This window comes from Pollicipes pollicipes, unplaced genomic scaffold (genome assembly GCF_011947565.3).
Source record: "Pollicipes pollicipes isolate AB1234 unplaced genomic scaffold, Ppol_2.1 Scaffold_6138;HRSCAF=7277_pilon_pilon_pilon, whole genome shotgun sequence".
Lineage (NCBI taxonomy): Eukaryota > Metazoa > Arthropoda > Thecostraca > Pollicipedomorpha > Pollicipedidae > Pollicipes > Pollicipes pollicipes.
In genome coordinates, this window is record NW_023596818.1 from 5,157,982 (window position 1) to 5,163,553 (window position 5,572).

The window sequence follows — 5,572 nt, forward strand, 5'->3', positions numbered from 1 at the left end:
TCGAGAAGGAACACGCACAGGACAGAGCGGAAAGAGTGAGCACGGCAGACGTGAACGAGGACAAGAGTCAAATGACTAGGGGAAAAGGCCAAGGACTGAGGACAGAATGTGAAGACAAAGAAAAAGCGACGAAGGAGGCTGAAGGACAGAGAACAGATGAAAACAGGATTCCTTCTGTCCTGTATCCTCTCTTGTTCCGCCTTTCTCGCTCAGGGGGATATGACCGTGCCTTGTTCTGTTGTTTCGCCCTTTTGCTGGCCCAGCCCTTCTGAACCTAACGGCTCCTACATACGCATCGCGAGAAATAATTCGAAGTTTGCACGTCAATGCAACCTCGATGATCACGGCCAAACTCGGATACTAAGGTTCTGCTCCCTCACGGTGGTCTGCAGCCAGCGCTTTACGGGACAGCCTTGTGAGACGATGGCGGATTATGACCAGTGGGCCCGGAGCTGTCGACTCATCACGTGAAAGCATAGGTGCGGTTAACAACTGGCACGTTACGTAATATATTGATCGGCTCGTTGATATCGGGGTGCAATTCTCACCTAGGGCGCGAACCTGGCCTCTGTCCTGCTTGAGAACAAGGCGGCAGTACAGAGGAAGAGCCGTTACAGGATGGGCAGCAGGCAGCGCAGTAAGTAGGACACCTGAGAGGAAATGGGCGGTGGCTGGGTAGAATGGAAGAAGGGGCAGAACACAGGATGAAAAAAGGAAAACAGCGTGGGGACGGCGCAGGACGAAGAACAGGGCAGGGCAGAGGTTGGGATTCGGCATAGAAACCTAACAGTGCAGCAGGATGGAAAAGTACTTGTGGCATAAAAGATTATCTCATCTTCACATCTCAAACGACTCGATGTGATACGTGGACTATTGGGTTGGACACGGTCTAGGGGGAAAGACAGGGCGTAGGACCAGATAAATATGACATGGTAGAACGAGGCAAAGCGCTTCTTGTTCCGCCCGCCTATCTTTTGATACCGTTCCGATCCTAACTTGCACAACACAAGACAGGGAGGGACAGGAGGGCATGGCAGGCCGGAGAAGAAGGATCAGGCCTTATTCTGTACTGTGCTCTTTTGTCTGGCCCGTGTTTTATTCTCTTCTTCTTGCTTCCATTCTTCGTATTTACATCCCTGACCTCTGACCCAAGTGGCGGAGGACGCTTGGAAAAATGAAAATGGAGAGCCCATTGGGAGTGAAGAGACAGAATGACAAACAAAACGGCAGGGCCAGGTGTGAAGAGGGTTGCCAGCCCGGACAGGACGGCCAGCCCTATTCCGTCTTTGACGGGACCGGACACCAGGGCCAGACAGGGCGAAGCGGAGCAAGGGTTTGTGGCCAGTGTGGGCGGAGCCGCACCAAGTACGAAGTGAAAGTAACGGCGCGAGCCAAAATTCGAGCGCTTGCGCGCACGCTTGCCGGCTCGTTGGTCTAGGGGTATGATCTCGCTTAGGGTGCGAGAGGTCCCGGGTTCAAATCCCGGACGAGCCCAGTTGTTGCTATGGTAGGCCATCACTAATAATTTGCATTAAATGACTGTGGGTTCATATGAGTCATATGGGGGACTTGTGCTTCTCCTGCTGTAGGTGTGAATTGATGCGACCAGGACAGCGTCAACATTGTCCTGTTCGCATATACCCCTAGACCCGTGTCCGTTGTCTGTCTGTCTGTTAACACTGTCCGCGGGACAGTGTTAAGCACTGTCCCGCTGCCCAAGAACTGCAGGCATGTGCAAATACGCGGGCGTGAAATGTATGGGGATTTTGGCAGGGAGTTGAATCACTGCACTGGGCTTTAGAGAATATCCCACACTTGTATAAAATTGTGAACTGAAAGCTATTTTGGAATTCAGCACAGAAGACTATTCTAATTCACCCAGGCAATCATGATGCCATAATGTCATTTAAATTATGTCATTTCATTGGCCATGTGGCAGTGAAGGCCAAGAAAAATATAACTGTCTAGTGGTTTGTATCTGCTGTTTATTGACGCATGTGAGCCATCATTTGTTTGTGCAAGGTACGATGGCGAAGTCAAACAATGACGTATAGGGAATCATGTTGACGAAACAGAACTTGGGCTACTTAGAGTAGTTTATTCCACTTACAAGCGTACCAATAATTATAACTGGGCTTGTGTCATGGCATCTAATGCTTGCCCCAACATTTTTCAAATGTGGAAAATTCCCCGTAATTACAATTATTTTCGGCGAGACCACCATACAGCTCAAAGTTATGATATGTCTAGCTCTCCACTGGCAATAGGAGTTGACCGTCTCGTGCTCGAACATTATATGCAATTAGACGCAATAACAAAGTAGAGTATTTAGGTTTCAAGTGCCTAACCAAGTTTTGCGCGCCCCCTAAAGCCCCACATCACACTAAAATGTAGGGCAGTTGAACACTTATGAGACTTATAGGACCTCACATGAAGTAATCAAAAGTCATCAGCAGTACCAGCACCATATACGTCTATGCCCTCCGCAAAACATAGCTTTCAGCTCAAGGGATCACAGGTACGGGTGGCTGCAGTTGGAATGGTCGTGACTAGGGTCCGGCACTTTTTTGGCCCCAGCTGGCGTTTAACTGCGAGGTGTACTAACTAATTCAGCGTGCACTGGAAGCGCAGCGGGCTCCTCCGGGATCTGAAACTGGGACCTCTCGCAACCGAAGCGAGAATCATGCCCCCAGACGAATGATCCGTCGACAACTTTTGAAATGCCCTTGTTGCGGGCCGCGCCGCTATTTTCACAGCGTGAGTCGACAGGTCCGATCCCACTGTTCGCAGCTGGTACCGTCTCATAAGGTCATGACACAAGACTAGTTAGAACAGCATGCGAGCATCCTTTATGTTGAAGTACCTGTGACGAGCACCTATGACCGGTAATAACCGGGCTCGTCCGGGATTTGAACCCGGGACCTAACGCACCCTAAGCGAGAACCATACCCCTAGACCAACGAGCCGGTGGTAATTGCTGCAGCGTCCCAATTCTGGCCCGCGCCGTTACTTTTACATCAAGAGTTGTAGTGCTCCGAGCACAGTAATGACACCCACCATCGTCTCACAAGGTTATCCCGTAAACCGCTGTGTACATACTGTCCTGAGAGAGCTCTAGTAGCCGCAGTAGCAGGGCTTAGCTGCGACAATTGGGGTTTCATTGACGTCCAAGCTCAAACTATTTGTGGCGAAGCATGTGGAGGAACCGTCGGGAAAAGGCAGGAACAACAAACAGGCAAACCACAGAACAGTGCATGACCGGTCATGTCCTGTCCTTAGAGGTACGGAGCGGGACGGGCGTGCAAACAGAAGGGGTCCTGTTTTGATCTGCCCTCTGCTTCTTCTCCTCTCTCCTTTACCCCGGCTCGTACTCTGTTCCCTGTCTTTCGCTTCTATCTTCAGTATTTGCATCTCTACGCTTTTCCTGGGGTCCTCTGCCGTCTATCCTTGCAGGTCATCTCCCGTGCACATCCTTCGTTCTGCCACGTGCGTTTGTCCTACCCTGGGCTATCACTCGCGACCTCCTGCCCTGTCCTGCCTTAGTTCTTTAAATGCATCGGTTTTCGGTTTACCAACTGGCTTACAATAAAATGACCGCGATAATAACCAGCGCCTTATGTTGTGAGTCTTTGAGACGGCACTGGAGCGGACAGTGGGCCCGGAGCTATCGAAGTGCGGTGTGAAAGTAGCGGCGCGGCACGAAACCAGGACGTTACGGTTAGTTCTGTTAGTTCTGTGGTTGGTCTAGGGGTATGATTCTCGCTTCGGGTGCGAGATGGGTCCCGGGTTCAAATCCCGGACGAACCCGGTATTGGCTGCACAGGTGTTCATCTACACCTGCAATGTGTAGAGACGCTGTGAGTATCTGCGCACTTGAGTCTTGTTGAGTTGCGGGTGCGAAGATATATTCTCCTGATAGCAATGTTAAAAGACTCTCATGACAATCATCGGATCAGCTCGTTATCCACAGGCTCAAGCTCAGGGTCAACAAGAAGTACTAGATATAAGGTTGAAAGATTTAACGCAGAGGATATAAGACAATCATGTTTTAATGTAGGTTCTAAGGCGATAAGATGATAAATGCATGTGCAGTTTCAGTTGCAAAATACCTATGTGGAAAGAGCCTCGCACACTAACTCAATCCATAGAAGCGCATGTAGATTTATCATCGTTTCTGCGCCTGGTAGCTGTGGGCTCGACGGCATATGTGCTTTACGTTCCAATACTCGGGAAATGACCCATTGTGTCCAATCAAACCAACTCCGCTGGCTGAACGGCCAAACCCGGCGTAAACGACACACGCCAAGGCTGAAGGATTGGGTCTAAATGACAGAGGATCATAGTGCGAGCTATACAGCTGCCGTTGCGTCCAACTATTCGCGTCTTTATTGATCAGAGACAAGATACGAAAGGACAGCCTAGTAAAGCGGCAGAGCATGGGTGTGGCAGGGCAAGCAGCACGCAACTTACGTGCAGCTTGAGCCGGGACCCGGGACATTTTGCGTCCAGAGCGAGAATCATATCTCAAGGCCATCGAGCCAAAAAACGTCTCGTAGCATCCTAGTTGTCGATAGCCCTGTTACTTTCACATCGCGAGTCGACAGCTCCGGACCCACTGTCCCCATTCAGTACCGTCTCAAAAGCTCATAGCACGAGGTACTGGTTATAAGCGTCGTCAATTCGTGATAAAAAAAGGGGAACCGAAAACCGATGCGGAGAAAGAACTGGGACAGAACAGGACAGGACACGAGTGATTGCGCTGGGTGCAGCAGCGTACAGGGCAGAACGAAAGTGAGTACATAGTAAACCAGGCAGGCCAGAGTCAGAGGTACGAAGCAGACCAAAAGACAGATAACTTTTTTAACTTGTCTTGCATGCCCGTCCCATCTCGTCTCGTCCCACTCAGGACGGGACATGACCGGCCATGTCTTGTTCTGTTTTTTGCTCTTTTGCTGATCCTGCCTTCTGTTGTAACAGTTCCTCCACATGCATCGCTAGAAATGGTTTGAAGCTTGCACGTCAATGCAACCCTAATGGTGGCGGCCGAGCTCGGCTACTAGGCTAGGCTTTACTCGAGCAGTTTGTAGCCAAGCGCTGTACGTTACAACCTTGTGAGACGATGGTGGATGTGGCCAGTGTGCTCGGAGTCATACACCTTGATATGTGAAAGCAACGGCGAGGCCCGGAATTGGGGACGTTATGGAGCGTTTTACCGAGGTGGTCAGTGTTGGCCCAGAATTGGGATGCCTCGGGGAGAATGGTTGGGTCGTTGGTCTAGGGGTGTGGTTCTCGCTTTGAGTGCGAGAGGTCCCGGTTCAAATCCCAGACGACCCGGCCCCTTACTGCTCGAGGTACAGGCATGCTACCTCTATATGTACAAGCACACATATGGTGTGTTGGACATACTCTGCTCGGTCAGCGCTTTTGACGTAAGCATTTTTGCTCCGTCGTAAGGAACTTCGTCATGCTACATTTCGGTACCCTACTTTTTGAAGGCGTGAAGCCAAGTACACTTAGTTTTGGAGGCATGGAAATAAACCGTCTCCATAGGGGTCTAGGACCCTTAAGCCAG